Source organism: Phyllopteryx taeniolatus, chromosome 2, assembly GCF_024500385.1.
Source record: "Phyllopteryx taeniolatus isolate TA_2022b chromosome 2, UOR_Ptae_1.2, whole genome shotgun sequence".
Classification (NCBI taxonomy): domain Eukaryota; kingdom Metazoa; phylum Chordata; class Actinopteri; order Syngnathiformes; family Syngnathidae; genus Phyllopteryx; species Phyllopteryx taeniolatus.
This window is the reverse complement of record NC_084503.1, coordinates 36,914,860-36,932,626: the sequence shown is the minus strand read 5'-3', so window position 1 is coordinate 36,932,626 and position 17,767 is coordinate 36,914,860.

The window sequence follows — 17,767 nt, the reverse complement described above, 5'->3', positions numbered from 1 at the left end:
ACAGTGGTCCGCTCGCCTCACACTCAGCTTAGTCGAGCACTCATCCGCCGGCACGCCTACCCACGCGATGGAGGATGGCAAACGAAACCCCCACGCCAAAAACAAAAGTGAGCCAAAAAGCGATTGGCGTGACCCACGTGGGCAATAAACGCATGTCGCGTGTGACGTTCACTCATCTGTGGCCGTCGCTCTACGCCGTTGCACTGGGAAGCCACCGGTTGAATCCACGCATTTGCCACTGCGGCGGGTGGAGCGCTCACTGTTCACGGTGCTGGAACGTGCGCGCGTCTCCGCGGGCTACCGTGCACCACGGAAGCGCGTGGTGCGTTCACACGTTCGGGAAAGTAGAGCAGTGTGTCGATATGCTGCCACGAGGATCACGTCGTATGACATAACATTCAGGATTTCGGATTTATTCATCGTGCTTTGTGTTGTACACGCTCAGTGGCCACCTCATTGGGGTCACTTGCACCAGCGCTATGTCAAAAACATTTTAAAAAACAATAATGCTCAGTTTTGATTAAAATTGCTCGACTTTATGTATTACGTGTCATGTGTGATTGCAATATGTTTTTTTTCTTTCTTTTTGTGGTTGGTTGTTTGTAGTTTGCAATGAATTGCACTGCGTCACACTGAGAACTTTTGCAGCTAAACTGCTAAAAATGTGAACCAAAATATTAGAAACATTACTTTACAGGCGATTGTTTTGCAAAATAAAGCTGCCTTTATTTCATACATACATTCATCACATTTTTTGCACGCCTGCATTTTTTCCAGATGCAGGCAATTGGGGCCAATCCCAGCTGACTTTGTGTTAAAGGTGAACTACACCCTGAAGTGGTTGCCAGTCGATCATGGAGCGCATATGAAGATAGACAACATTTCAAACCATCACCAAGTGGGAACTGAACCGCTACACTATCATTTCATCCAGGTAGAAAAAGTATGAATACTCTAGGACATCTGAAGGCATACGGTCTAATTTTTTTAAAGAAAAGAGTGAAATTGCTTGCTTAACAACATGCAAATCTAATATTTGCATTCGAAACTGACTAATTTGCATGGAGGTTTATCAATAAAGGAGCAGGTCCCCAGTGTCAAAGCGTCCTACAGCTAGATAATAATCCTCTAATCGGCAACACTGACATGCTAATACCTTACATACAACTGTACAACTTTGAGTACAACTTGTGAAGGTTTTACCTTGTGTATCCCCAAAAAAGTCATATAATAACCAATCCAAAAATTTTTTACATTTTGTATAGTATAGTATAAAGTACAAAGTACATACGCTCATTTTATCTCATAAGATTATGCAGATGTACCTAATGTAGAGGCTACTGCGTGTGACACAAATAAATGACACGCAATGTAATGCTTAATTTATTCTAAAGCATATGAATTATGAATTCAGTTATATTTAACTGAATGAACTGAACTATGACAGCTTGATTCACTGTCATAAAACTGAGCTCGCGAGAATATAAGAGCGGGTTTATCTATTCTATTTTCCCTACCGCTTGCGACTTGTGACTTGCAGGTGAGCTGGAGCTTTTCCCAGAACAATTTGTATGAGAGGACGGGTACACCAATTCGCACTCACATTCACACGTAAGGACAATTTAGAGATTTGAATGAACCTAACACGCATGCAGTGTGTGTATGTATGTATGGGTCAGTTTGTTTTCTGTGCTTGCTCCTAATAGTTGTCAAGTGATTTGACAATAACTATAAAGCGCATAGCACCACACGAGTTGAAAGTCTAATAGCCTCAGTGTGTGGTTTACATTATCTTCCAATTGTAGAACATATTTTTTTGTGTGCTATTTGTTCATATAGTTTGGATTGATTTGATTGTTACACGACATGTCATGGTTGTGGAGTAAAACTCTGCTGGGGTTTCAGCAAGGTAATGCAACGCTCGCGATATTTGTGTACCAGTTCCGACCAAATTCCTGAGTTGACACCTAAATGTAAAGTGCAGTCATCTGATCACTGGTAAAACGAAAGAATTAAAGAGATTTTCTGTTACAACATTTTGATAGACAGTAGCTTCAGGATATTATCAGTTTGAGAAAGTGCTTTCATGCTTATTTCACCAAGAAAAACCGCAGCCATCTCCCATTAACGATAAGCATGTTTAATTAGCTGTACCCTGCATGCTTTTTGTCTTCTTGCTCCGCTGTTTTAAAAGTGCGCTGTCTAGCTTCTCCGCCTTGTAATCATGACAGCGCCGCGAATATCATCACACAAAATATGGCGTCCATCTTTGACACTTATGAATATGCAAGGTTTGTGAGTGTGTAATAGCGGTTATGATAATTGTGGAGTGTTCCTTTTTATCTCTCTGGGTGTCTCATTTTCCTCAACCGCTCTCTAACTCACAGTCTTGGTCATGAACTAATGCAGTAAGCTCACCACACAGTGTTTAAAAGGCCATCGTGAAAGATGCCTGCAGACACTTTTGACAATCCCATGAGCTGTGTCTCCTATAATTGTCTCCTTCGCAACTGGCTCTATCTATTTTGCGCTGAATTAGAAGAGTTAAATCCCAGTCTATTTCATCAGTAACTAGAGGCAAGTTTATCCATTTCCACAATCTGGGGCACAGAGTAGTTCATTGGTTAGTTCTGTTGCTGAACAGCAACAGGGTTGCTGTTTTGAGGGTTCGTGGGTTCTCTCTGGGTACTCTGGATTCTTACTGCAGTCCAAAAACACAGCACAGTATTGTACAAAATGAAAAAGTCACCATTAGATCTTAAGAATAATGGAAACCTCCTCTTCCTCCAAGAAAAGACTTAAGTGCTTATCTTTTAAAAATGAAGACATGGGCCCCTACAGTATTTTTGTGACCAGTGTAATTCCGGGGCTGCGGGTGGCGCAACTGTGTGCTAGGAGCAGGTTAGACCGGTGTTGGTAATTTTCTAAACTGATTCACCCTGGCGGATCACAGAGTGGGCTGGCTGCACCACTGTGGGTGTGTCTACAGCTGATCTCATTTGCTGCCAATCAAAGCGACTCCTTGCATTCCCTTTAAATGTGGTGCAATAATAGTCTTACATGGAGACATCTTTGTGCCGAAGAGGATGATGCGTAATCGCAGCGATCGGTGAGTGAGTGGAGAATTATCACTGGTCTTGGCCAGCATTGGTAGCAAGCAATGTGAGTGGGTACCCCTATTAAATACAGAATGAGCTGGTGATAACAGCTCGCATCTTAAAGTTTGTCTGTGGACCTCATGTATCTACCCCCAACCGCAATCGTTCGTATGTCCCCCCCCACCCCTACCCCTTATAGTTCACAGCCAGTGGGATGAAAATAATAATAATCCATCCATCCATCCATTTTCTGAACCGCTTCTCCTCACTAGGGTCGCGGGCGTGCTGGAGCCTATCCCAGCTGTCATCGGGCAGGAGGCGGGGTACACCCTGAACTGGTTGCCAGCCAATCGCAGGGCACATAGAAACAAACAACCATTCGCACTCACAGTCATGCCTACGGGCAATTTAGAGTCTCCAATTAATGCATGTTTTTGGGATGTGGGAGGAAACCGGAGTGCCCGGAGAAAACCCACGCAGGCACGGGGAGAACATGCAAACTCCACACAGGCGGGGACGGGGATTGAACCCCGCACCTCAGAACTGTGAGGCTGACGCTCTAACCAGTCGTCCACCGTGCCGCCTAATAATAATAATACAATCACCAATTCCTATGAAGTTGGGACATTGTGTAAAACAGAATACCGTATTTTCACGACCATAAGGCGCGCCGTATTAAAAGACGCAGTCTCAGTTATGGGGTCTATTTCTGTATTTAACACATACATAAGGCGCACCGTATTATTGGGCGCAAGCATGGTTACTCACATTATATTTTGATCAATCCTCATCCACAAATCCATCAAAGTCCTCATGTTCTGTATCCGAAATGAACAGCTGGGCAAGTTCTCCATCAAACACGCCAGGTTCCCTCTCGTCATTGTCAGAGTCAGTCTCGTTGCTGTGCGGCTCCTCAAAAATGATGTCGGCTTTTACGAAAGCTCGAACAACAGTGCAAGCAGACACGTTAGCCCAAGCATCCACAATCCATTCACAAATTGTGGCGTAACTTGCCCGGCGCTACCTCCTAGTCTTAGTATAGCTGTGTTCACCAATCTGTCATCCATGGCTCCCACGCCGCTCGCAACTTCACTTTGAACACCCTGTTCACACCGATGTCCAGGGGTTGGAGTTCCTTCGTCTAGCTCCGAGTTATTGCAATCAGTCGAATGGTGACTGTAGAGACGCTTCTCCCGGCTGTTCTCTGCTCATTAATCCATTGCTCGAGTTGGTCTTCCAACTCTGGCCACCTCACCTTGTTTCCGTGGAAACTCAGCTTTGTCTTCTTAACTTGGTGAAGCTCGTTTTCCTGCTTCCTCCACTTGCGAACCATGGATTCGTTGATCTTGAATTCTCTCGCGGCTGCTCGATTCCCGTGATCCTCGACGTAATTGATAGCTTGCAGTTTAAACTGTGCTTCGTAAGCGTGTCCCTTCGTAGGTGCTCTCTTTTAGTGAAGTCCTTAGTGGTCTGTCACACAGATCTGGACTTGTCTTGCGATACCAATAGGAGTATGTTGGGGTGGCTTTGACTCAGTAGGTAGAACAGGTTCGAATCCCTGCTACAACTGTTGCATTTCGAAGTGTCCTTGGGCAAGACACTGAACTCTAATTTGCTCCCAGTGGGCCTGGCATCGCCTTGCATGGCAGCAGTCGCCCATTGGTTTATGAATGTGTGTGTGAATGTGAGGCTTTGTAAAGCGCTTTGGGCACTGTGATGATGTAGATAAAGTGCTATATACGTGCAGCCCATTTACCATTTATTTTCCCTAAGATATCAAATAAACTACATTTTTTAATGTATCTCAAGTTTCAAATTAACTTTGCTGGTTGCCTTCCTTAACCGAAGAGCACTGATGTCCGTATTATTGGGAAGCTTTTATTTTGAAGGTGGCTTTCGCCGCGAGTTGGCGACTTATTACCGAAATGCCTAGTATGAACAAAATTAGGGGTGGCTGGCTTGACTGCTACTTTACGAGTGGAGGCTGGCTTGACCGCAGTCATTTTCGGGGGTCCTTAGCCAAACCGATGCACATACCGGAACTATATACCTACTGGGGTTGTGTCTTTAGCGTCCTCTGTCACGCGCACCCTTCCCCCTTTACGTCCTCATGCTGTCCTCAGTCACCTCCGCCTTCCTCTATATAAGCAGCGTGTCGGCAGGAAATGCTCCTAGTCAGTCAAGCGGAGCTCTCATCACACAACAACATTTATAGATTTTGGAACTCAGTGCACACATAAGGCGTGCCGCATTATAAGGCGCCCTGTCCATTTTGGAGAAAATCTAAGACTTAAGTGTGCCTTATGGTCGTGAAAATACGGTACAAGGATTTTCAAATCCTTTTCAACCTATATTCAACTGAATACACTAAAATGTATCTACTTTTTTTGTTTTGTTATTTCAAATATTCACTCAATTTGAATTCGATGGGCGGCATGGTAACCGACAGGTTAGCACATCTGCCTGACAGTTCTGAGGACCCGGGCTCAAATCCGACCTCTCTTGTGTGGAGTTTGCATGTTCTCCCCGTGCCTGCGTGGGTTTTCTCCAGGTACTCCTGGTTTCCTCCCACATCCCAAAAATATGCCTGGTAGGTTGATTGAAGACTCTAAATTGTTCATATGTGTGAATGTGAGTTGTTTGTTTATATGTGCCCTGCGATTGGCTGGTGACCAGTTCAGGGTGTACCACGCCTCTCGCCCAATGTCAGCTGGGATGGGCGCCAGCACACTTGCGGCCCTAGTGAGGGTAAGCGGTACGGAAAGCAAATGAATGAATGAATTTGATGCCTGCAATACCTTCCAAAAAAGCCGGGACAGTATCAACAAAAGACTGGGAAAATTAAGGAATGCTCAAAAACACCTGTTTGAAACATTCCACATGTGAGCAGGTTAATTGGAAATAGGTGAGTGTCATGATTGGGTATACAGAAAAGGAGCATCCCAAAAGGATCAGTTGTTCACAAGCAAGAATGGGGCGAGGTTTACAACTTTGTGAACAACTGCGTGAGTAAGTAGTCCAACAGTTTAAGAACATTTCTGAACGTACAGTTGCAAGGAATTTAGGGATTTCATCATCTACGGTCCATAATATCATCAAAAGATTCAGAGAATATGAAGAAATGTCTGCACATAAGCGGCAAGGCCGAAAACCAACATTGAATACTGATTCAGAGGGTTTGATGCCCGCTGTTCACATACAGTATTTATGAATGGAATACGTCTGACACCACTCATGTCCGTGGTGCTCGCGTATCTGTCTGCTTGTGCCCCGATCAAATTCACCAAAATCGCATTAGACCAGCGGTCTACCTATTGCAACGGACTTAGACATGGTCTCAGCAGGTGTAAATTTAGACCGACCTTCTGTCACTCTGCCTGGCGCATGTCAAAGGACACACCTTCACTGTGCCTGAACGCCCAGCTTATCGCAAACCAACCTGCAAAATTGGCAAACAACTTGCAGTTGCTTGAAAATCAGGATACACCAGCATTTGAGCCCTATCGCAGATGCACCGTCTACGAAAATAGAGTCTATGATGTCCATTTCTAATAAAACTGCTAGCATTGGTTGTATACTCCTGATAAAGTGTATTAGACCACCAATAGACATGGTATTTGTATCCCAGCCTCAAAAGATATAGAAAAAGCTTTCAGTGTTCTTACAATCTCACAAACTTGGAAAATGATTGTGCTGGACACATCTATTAGGAGCCAATCAGATCAACAAGCAGAAGAGTAAAGCCTGACACGCAGCCATTGTCATTTTTAAAATCACTCAGAAGAGTGAAAACATAGTTTACACAAAAAGTCTTCAGCTCTCAAGTTTGAAAGACAACATGTTGTCCATTCTGATTAAACTGCTGTTACATACACTACTATGCAAAGGCTTCAGCCACCATTTGATTGCAATGAATGCAATCATGATCACTTACTGTAAAGTTAGAATGTCATCAAGGAAGGTGCAGACCGCTGCAATGACCATACTGTTAAAAATTAATTAAACGACGAGCAGTGTCATTATGATTTTGGGGGATGAGTAAGGACGACTGCTGATGATTTCCTGATACCATATAGAAACATCAACTGGTCAAAATAAATGAATACATTTTTCTTCAGTACCAAAATGCAATGTATTGTTCATTGGCCCATGTACTACCCTAAGGTTTTGTGGAAATATGTTTAGTATTTTTTGTTATCTCTGCTTAGTGTTACTGTTTTACTTTTGGAAAAGACGTCCAACTAGCACGCCATGACCAAAACGTGCTCTCTACTAAAATAGATTAAGGTTAGCTTAGGTTAATTGAAGAGCCGCAATCGCTCATAGGTCTTAATGAGTCAATATCACCAAAAGGGACCTTTCAGATTTTCCCATTTCACCCCCAAAAAAGTTTAGATTTTCCATAAAACTTAAAATATTCATTGTAATAAGTCGACGTGATGGTGTTAGCAATCCATATTGGTGAAGCTCCCACAATTTTAATAAATTGATAAATTGATAATGTGAGTTTGCTAACAGTGTGGACAAAATAGGGTAGACATTTTTTTGTAAATGTTAGCATTTAATTAGCTCATGGTAAACTTTCACTTAAAAAAAACATGATTCAGTTAGCAAGTTGACTGTGTAGAGTTTAACAAATATAGTTTGAATTTCTGAAAGTTTTTTATATCAATCGACACGTTAAGCTTGACAAGATCCAACTACACACAAACAACCCCAATTCCAATGAAGTTGGGACATTGTCCATCCATCCATCCATTTTCTGAGCCGCTTCTCCTCACTAGGGTCACGAGCGTGCTGGAGCCTATCCCAGCTATCATTGGGCAGGAGGCGGGGTACACACTGAACTGGATGCCAGCCAATGGCAGGGCACATACAAACAAACAACCATTCGCACTCACATTCACACCTACGGGAAATTTAGAGTTGTCAGTTAACCTTTTTGGGCTGTGGGAGGAAACCGGAGTACCCGGAGAAAACCCACGCAGGCACGGGGAGAACATGCAAACTCCACACAGGCGGGGTCGGGGATTGAACCCCGCTCCTGAGAACTGTGAGGCAGACGCTCTAACCAGTCGTCACCGTGCCGCCGTTGGGACATTGTGTTAAACATTAATAAAAACATAACCCGATGATTTGCAAATCATGTTCAACCTATATTTAATTGAATACACTACAAGGACAAGATATGTAATGTTTAAACTGATCAACTTTATTGTGTTTAGCAAATAATCATTAAGTTAGAATTTTATGGCTGCAACACGTTCCCAAAAAGCTGGGACAGGTGGCAAACAAGACTGAGAAAGTTGAGGAATGCTCATCAAACACCTGTTTGGAACATCCCACAGGTGAACAGGCTAATTGGGAACAGGTGGGTGCCATGATTGGGTATAAAAGGAGCGTCCCTAAATTGCTCAGTCATTCACAAGCAAAGATGGGGTGAGGTTCACTTCTTTGTGAACAAGTGCGTGAGAAAATAGTCGAACAGTTTAAGGACAATGTTTCTCAATGTACAATTGCAAGGAATGTAGGGATTTCATTGAATCAACATTGAATGCCCGTGACCTTTGATCCCTCAGCATCAAAAACCGACATCAATGTGCAAAGGATATCACCACATGGGCTCAGGAACACTTCAGAAAACCAATGTCAGTAAATACAGTTCGGCGCTACATCCGTAAGTGCAACTTGAAACTCTACTATGCAAAGCAAAAGCCATTTATCAACAACACCCAGAAACGCCGCCGTCTTCTCTGGGCCCGAGCGCATCCAAGATAGACTGATGCAAAGTGGGAAAGTGTTCTGTGGTCCGACGAGTCCACATTTCAAATTGTTTTTGGAAATTGTGGACGTTGTGTCCTCTGGGCCAAAGAGGAAAAGAACCATCCGGACTGTTATGGACGCAAAGTTCAAATGCCAGCATCTGTGATGGTATGGGGCTGTGTTAGTGCCAGTGGCATGGGTAACTCACACATCTGTAAAGGCACCATTAATGCTGAAAGGTACATACAGGTTTTGGAGAAACATATGCTGCCATCCAAGCAACGTCTTTTTCATGGACGCCCCTGCTTATTTCAGCAAGACAATGCGAAACCACATTCTGCATGTGTTACAACAGCGTGGCTTCGTAATAAAAGAGTGCGATTACTAGACTGGCCTGCATGCAGTCTGGACCTGTCTCCCATTGAAAATGTGTGGTGCATTATGAAGCGTAAAATACGACAAAGGAGACCCCGGACTGTTGAACAGCTGAAGCTGTACATCAAGCAAGAATGGGAAAGTATTCCAACTACAAAGCTTCAACAATTAGTGTCCTCAGTTCCCAAACGTTTATTGAATGTTGTTAAAAGAAAAGGTGATGTAACACAGTGGTAAACATGACCCTGTCCCAGCTTTTTTGGAACGTGTTCCAGCCATAAAATTTTAAGTTAATGATTATTTGCTACAAACAATAACATTTATCAGTTTAAACATTAAATATCTTGTCTTTGTAGTGTATTCGATTAAATATAGGTTGAACATTATTTACAAATCATTGTATTCTGTTTTTATTTATGTTTAACACAACGTTCCAACATCATTGGAATTGGGGTTGTACAATAGTTTTTCACCATTCATTACATTTCTAAATCAAGTCATTGTCAAAGAGCAAAGAAGGAGGATGGGGAGGATTTTTTGTTCCCTAATCCCAGCTAAAGAAATGGAATGTTTTTTTTCTGTGCCTTTATTTTAAAGGAAGACTTTGAGTGTGAGTGACGGGTCTTAAAAAACAAAGACACAAACCAACATGAGTGTGTGTCTGTGAGTGCGTGCATGTGTGTGCATCTGTGAGAGAGGGTAAAAGGGAGAGCGGCAGGCTGCAGGAGTGATCATACTGAGTGTATCAAGAACAAGATAAGGCAGAGTATAGATGTTGGGGGAGGGGAGAAGGAGGAAAACTGTAAATCAGAGAAAAAATACACTTGATTGATTTTGAATAGCCAAGAATGGTTTCTCAGGAAAGGATTCTTTTTGTGATGGATTATCTCAACTATGTTCCCAAAAAGTGGAATTTAGCGGAAGGAATGATATACACTACTCTTATATTGTACATTTAACGTCATTATTGTAGTTTCTGACATTGCAGAATTGGATGGATTTTTCTATTGTTGATTCAGTGCACACACGGGTTTGTGCAGATAAAGGCACAATGAAGAAGGTTTCTGCGAGAAAGATTCATCACACAGAGAGCAGCTGTTAAAATGCCATTATAAAGCAGCAAGCGGGTATTTGAAGCTGCTGCTGCCTTTGGAGTCCCACAAACATCAATATGTAGCATCCTCCAGAGGCTTGCAGTTAAGCGTAAACTTTCTATTCGGCCACCCCTAACCAATACTCACAAGCAGAAGTGGCTGCAGTGGGACCAGAAATACATGAAGACTAATTCAAACAGTATTGTTCACTAATTCAAACAGTATTGTTCACTAATATGTGCCATGTAACCCTGGATGGTCCAGATGGTTGGAGTATTGGATGGTTGGTGGATGGCGACAATGTCAAGGCTCCGACATCAGCAAGGAGGTGGCATAGTCACGTTTGGCCCAAAAATCAACATTGAATACCTGTGCTCTTCGATCCCTCAGGTGACACTGCGCTAAAAACCGGCATCATTGTGTAAAGGATATTGTCACGTGGGCTCAGGAACATTTCAGAAAACTATTGTCAGTCAAGACAGTTCATTGCTACAGCTACAAATGCAAGTTAAAATTCTACAATGCAAAGCGAAAGCCATATATCAACAACACCCAGAAACACCGCCGGTCAGCTTCTCTGGGCCAAAGCTTATCTGAGATGGACTGACAAAGTGGAGATCTGTGCTGTGGCCTGACGAGTCCACATTTCAAATTGTTTTTGGAACTCATGTACATTGTGTCCTTCACGCCAAAAGAGAAATGGAGCATCAGTATTGTTGTCAGCGCAAAGTTGAAAAGGCAGCATCTGTGATGGCATGGGGGTGTTTTAGTGCCCAAGGCATGGGTAACATGCACATCTGTGAATGCACCATTAATGCTGAAAGGTACATACAGGTTTTGGAGCAACATATGCTGCCATCAAAGCAACATCTTTTTTCTGGGACATGCCTGCTTATTTCAGCAATACAATGCCAAGCCACATTCTGCACTACACCATGGCTTCATAGTAAAAGAGTCCAAGTACTAGGCAGTCCGGACCTGTCTCCCATTGAAAATGCGTGGCGCATTATCGAGTGCAAAGTACAACAACGGAGACCCCAGACTGTTGAGCAACTGAAGTTGTACATCAAGCAAGACTGGGAAAGAATTCCACCTACAAAGCTTCAAAAATGTGTGTCCTCAGTTCCCAAACGCTTTGAGTGTTGTTAAAAGGAAAGGCAATAATACAGTGGTAAACATGCTCCTGTCCCAGCTTTTTTTTTCAATATGAATGAATATTTGCAAAAAATAATAATGTTCATCAGTTTCAAGATTATCCTGTCTTTTTGAATATAGAGTGAAAGAAGAAGAAGAAGAATCCCCTTTTATTGTCATGAACATGCATGCAGGCACACAAAGGCATTTTACCCATTGCAGTGAACACATACACATGTTAGTGGAACACAGTGGAGCAGGGGGCAACTGAAGCGCCTGGGGAGCATTTCTGAATGAGAATTTTAGATACCACCATCAATTAATAAATGTTGATGATGATGGAAAATGTGGCAACTCTGTAATATGCTTTGAGTGGCTTGAAGGTAGAAATGGTCTTGTCAGTGCAGACTTTTACCATTTAGAAGCCCACGGGGAGGATTGTCCTGCAAGGCACTGCGTAAGCAGCTTTTGTGAAGAACTCTTGAAGGAATTAGATATCAATATACACTCACTGGCCACTTTATTAGGTACACCAGAACAATCTAATGGGATCCAGTAAAATAACGATTTCAAAAATTATCTCCATGCAAAGACATAGCTATTTTGGCTGACACCTCCCTATGTGATGAAGTACACTTTTACACCACTGTAGACTACAGCCACAATAATAAACATTTTAAAATACTGTATATCTCTGGCAGTGTCAATTAAACATTACAATGTTAGTGAATTTAAATACAGTGGCGCAAAAAAATACTTAGTCAGCCGACGATTGTGCAAGTTTCCCACCTAAAAAGCTGAGAGAGGCCTGTAATTTTCATCATAGGTATACCTCACCTACGAGAGACAAAATGAAAAAAAAATCCAGAAAATCACATTGTCTGATTTTTAAATAATTTATAAGTAAATTATGGTGGAAAATAAGTATTTGTATTATTCATCTCAATACTTTGTTATATACCCTTTGCTGGCAATGACAGAGGTCAAATGTTTTCTGTCATCAAAAGGTTTTCAGACATAGTGTTGCCCCATTCCTCCATGCAGATCTCCACTAGAGCAGTGATGTTGTGGGGCTGGGCAATATAGACTTTCAACTCCCTCTAAAGATATTCTTTTGGGTTGAGATTTGGAGACTGGCTAGGCCACTCCAGGACCTTGAAATGCTTCTTATGAAGCCGCTCCTTCATTGGCCCGGCAATGTGTTTGGGATCAATGTCATGCTGAAAGACCCAGCCACGTTTCATCTTCAATGCCATTGCTGATGGAAGGAGGTTTTCACTCAAAATTTCATGATACATGGCCCCATTCATTCTTTCCTTTATACGGTTCAGTCATCATGGTCCCTTTGCAGAAAGACAGCCCCAAAGCATGATGTTTCCACCTCCATCCTCCAACTCAGCATTTTTTCGCCTCCAAACACGACAAGTTGAGTTTTTACGAAAAAGGTCTATTTTGGTTTCATCTGACCATATGACAGTTTCCCAATCCTCTTCTGGATCAACCAAATGCTCTCTAGCAAACTTCAGACGGGCCTGGACATGTACTGGCTTAAGCAGGGGGACACGTCTGGCACTGCAGGATTTGAGTCCCTGGCGGCTTAGTTTGTTACTGATGGTAGCCTTTGTTACTTTGGTCCCAGCTCTCTGCAGGTCATTCACTAGGTCCCCCCCTGTGGTTCTGGGAATTTTGCTCACCATTCTTGTGATCATTTTGACCCCACAGGGTGAGATCTTGCCTGGAGCTCCAGATTGAGGGAAATTATAAGTGGTCTTGTATATCTTCCATTTTGTAATAATTGCTCCCAGAGTTGATTTCTTCACACCAAGATGCTTACCTATTGCAGATTCAGTCTTCCCAGCCTGGTGCAGGTCTACAATTTTGTTTCTAGTGTCCTTTGACAGCTCTTTGGTCTTGGCCATAGTGGAGTTTGGAGTGTGACTGTTTGAAGTTGTGGACAGGTGTTTTTTTTATTCTGATAACCAGTTCAAAAAGGTGCCATTAATACAGATAACGAGTGGAGGACAGAGGAGCCTCTTAAAAAAGTTACAGATCTGTGAGAGCCATAAATCTTAGGTGACCAAATACATAATTCTCAGCATAATTTGCTAATAAATTATTTAAAAATCAGACAATGTGATTGTGGGGAAAGTGCCTCTGGATTGGCAGACTGGGGTGGTTGTCCCCCTTTTTAAGAAGGGAGACCGGAGGGTGTGTTCCAACTACAGGGGGATCACACTCCTCAGCCTCCCTGGTAAGGTCTATTCAGGGGTGCTGGAGAGGAGGGTCCGTTCGGAAGTTGAATCCCAGATTCAGGAGGAGCAGTGTGGTTTTCGTCCTGGCCGTGGAACAGTGGACCAGCTCTATACTCTTGGCAGGGTCCTCGAGGGTATATGGGAGTTCGCCCAACCAGTTTGTGGACTTGGAGAAGGCGTTCGACCGTGTCCCTCGGGGTGTCCTGTGGGGGGTGCTTCGGGAGTATGGGGTACCGAACCACCTGATACGGGCTGTTCGGTCCCTGTACGACCGGAGTCACAGTTTGGTCCACATATCTGGCAGTAAGTCGGACTCGTTTCCGGTGAGGGTTGGACTCCGCCAAGGCTGCCCTTTGTCACCGATTCGCTTCATAACTTTTATGGACAGAATTTCTAGGCACAGCCGAGGCGTAGAGGGGGTACAGTTTGGTGGCCTCAGTATTGCATCTCTGCTTTTTGCAGATGATGTGGTTCTGTTGGCTTCATCAAGCCGTGACCTCCAACTCTCACTGGAGCAGTTCGCAGCTGAGTGTTAAGCGGCTGGGATGACAATCAGCACCTCCAAATCTGAGACCATGGTCCTCAGTTGGAAAAGGGTGGCATTCAAGTATCTTGGGGTCTTGTTCACGAGTGAGGGAAGAATGGAACGGGAGATCGACAGGAGGATCGGGGCAGCGTCTGCAGTGATGCACACTTTGTATCGTTCCGTTGTGGAAAAGTAGGAGCTAAACCGGAAGGCGAAGCTCTCGATTTACCGGTCGATTTACGTTCCTACCCTCACCTATGGTCATGAGCTGTGGGTCGTGACCGAAAGAACAAGATCCCGGATACAAGCGGCCGAAATGAGTTTCCTCCACAGGGTGTCCGGGCTCTCCCTTAGAGATAGGGTGAGGATCTCAGAGTAGAGCCACTGCTCCTCCACATCGAGAGGAGCCAGATGAGGTGGCTGGGCATCTGATTAGGATGCCTCCCAGACGCCTCCCTGCTGAGGTGTTCCGGGCATGTCCCACCGGGAGGAGACCCCGGGGACGACTCAGGAAAAGCTGGAGAGACTACATCCTTCGGCTGACCTGGGAACGCCTCGGGATCCCCCCCGGAAGAGCTGGATGAAGTGGCTTGGGAGAGGGAAGTCTGGGCGTCCCTGCTAAAGCTACTGCCCCCGCGACCCGACCTCGGATGAGCGGTCGAAAATGGATGGATGGATGGATGGACAATGTGATTTTCTGGATGAAAATCTATCGCCTCTCTCATCTTTTTAAGTGGGAGAACTTGCACAATTGGTGGCTGACTAAATACGTTTTTGCCCCATTCTATGAGTCCCACATACAGTAACTAACAGTACAGTAAGTCAAAACGTGATGCCATCAAAATGTCTCACGAGACATATCACAGTCACAAGCCCCACATGGGAAGGATCCGTCTGCATCGTGTTGAAGGCGGACCAATAATGCGGCGAGAAACAGTTGCATGCCACTGGAATAATCAGCTGGAGATTGGAAACAGGTGTGCCAAAGTGGGCCCAGTGGGCCGGTTGAGGGCAAAAAACAATGTTGGGAAATAACACACAATGGCAACAATTGGAGTGGCACCACAATAGTCATCTCTTTGAAATTCATGTAGTATAGTGCATATAAGCACTACCATGGAATCGTATGCCTCACAGCTGAAGGTTCTGTGTGGAGTTTGCATGTTTTCCAGTTTCTCTGGCTTCCTCCCACATTCCAAAAATATGCATGCTTTGTTAATTAAGGACTCTAAATTGTCAGTAGGTGTCAATGTGAGTGTCTGATTGACTGGCAACCAATCCACGGTTGTATGGCTGGATAGGTGGATGAATCATAAATGAAAAGGAAAGATGGACAATGCTTTCATCCATGTTCTAAACTACTTGTCCTGAGCTGGAGCTGAATGACCGGGTGAGAGGTGGGGTACACCCTGGACTGGTCGCCAAGGCCCACAGAGACAAACAAGCATTCACACAAACATTACTAAAGGAGATTTTAGAGTTGTGGTTCTTAACCTTGCTGGGGCTATTGAACCCCACAATCTTCATACACACATTCACAGAACCCTCCATAATTGGAAAAGTAGAGTGATTTTTTTTCAAATTGAAAACAGGCATATATTATATATAAGTGCACAAAATGAACCACACCTCCGTTACACACAAAATCATGGTGTTCAAAGAACAAAACCAACACAACAGGAATTTCACACACAAAAAACTCAATGAAAATTTACTGCAAAAGAATGTAACTTTTGCTGTTGCCTTTCACCTTGGCAAGTGCCACTGTCATATCATTTTCAGAATCTGTTCCTTTTCTTTTTATGTCTACCATCCTCGAAAAGGCATGTTTGCTAAGATACGTAACAAACAGAAGCTAGATGGATGGATGGACAGACGGACACATGGATAGTGCTTTATTAATTCCTTGGGAGGGTTCTCTTAGTGAAATCAAGGTTCCAGCAGTGTCATCACACAAATGACAGTATGAGTATTTCAAGGGCTTTCTTAGAGTCAGAGGGTACACTATGATGAAGGTTGAGAGTGTTCAGGCCTTTTCACACTGCACTTGGTTTTCTTGGTGTTCACTGCGGGGAAGGTTGCAGAGACAATGGCATTCCGGTGCAAGCATGCCCACATATTTTAAAGTGGTTGCTTAGCGGCCTACAGGAAGTAGCAGGGATACTTTTCCCATTGTTTGATCTATTGGTGTTAGCACTCTGAAATCACTGCTCCAAATCCTCTCCTATTGGATGAACATTTTGAATTTGAAGTGTGGTGCCACGATGGCAAATGCACACCTGATGCGTCTCGCAGCACATACACAATGAATGGGTTCATAGACGGTGTGCTGTGCCCTGTTAAGTGCAGTGTGAAAAGGCCTTGACGGATGGTCGCATGTACATACACAAACTCACACATACGCACACACACACACACACACATACACGCTGACCTCCGCCAAACACCTGAGACTGACTCACTGAACCCCTCAGGTTCGATCATACCCAGGATAAGACCTCCTGATTTAGAGTCTTCAATAACCCTAGCATCTTGGTTTGTTTGTTTTTTCGGAATGTGGGAGAAAAGCTGGATTCAAACCCCCAACCTCAGGACTGTGAGGCAGCTGTGCTAACCACTCGATCACGATGCAGGACAATACTTACTTCTGCTATGTATTAAAGAAAATACTTGCATTTGTTACATAAACAACAGTAGCTGTGTATTCACTGTTAAACATATGCCAGAGGAGCAACACGCAGCCATTGTGCACCAGTGTGCAACCAGCCTCCTTGATCAGTACCTCAATCAAGGTGTTTGGTTAAAAATTAAGCTAACATTCATATTTTGATTACTTGGGGAAACTGGAGTAGCCATAGAAAAATCACAAATGCATTGGGAGAACTTGCAAATGCTATACAGAAAAGCCTCAAGTCAAGACTTTGAAAAACTTAAGTTTTTGCTATATGGCATGGTAATCATTAATCTATAATATATATCTCAATGCAAATCCATACAAATTTTCAAGGGAGCTAGACTGGCAGGACTACATTTACAAAAATGAGATATGGACTTGGTAGTCAAAACGTAAGGATTTGCAACTTGCAAATGGTGGCCACCCAAAAGACTATCTTGGATGTTGCCAGAGAAGCAGTTTTATCACAACTGGAAAGCCTTTCTCCATTAAAAGAAGTTAATGAATTGCGTGTTAAGTGTTTTCTTGATGAAAAGTATTTTCTCTCTCTTCTCCTGATTGACTTCAAAAATAGGCATTGGCTTATTATCTAACTAGCATTAACTGCTTACAGAAATAGCATTCCTGCAACCACCTTCAAATTTTCTCTGGCATCTCGCGACTTCAAACATTTTTCATTGCCTAGTCTTTAGAGAAGATTTTTCCATCAATACATTTGCTGCCTTGCTTATCCTGTGCAGGGTTGCAGAGGTGCTGGAGCCTGGCTTTGTTTAATTAGGGTGAAAAACAGACCGCACCATGGACCGTCCACAAGTTAGGTGCAGAGGCAATCATTGAGTAGAAATGGCCAC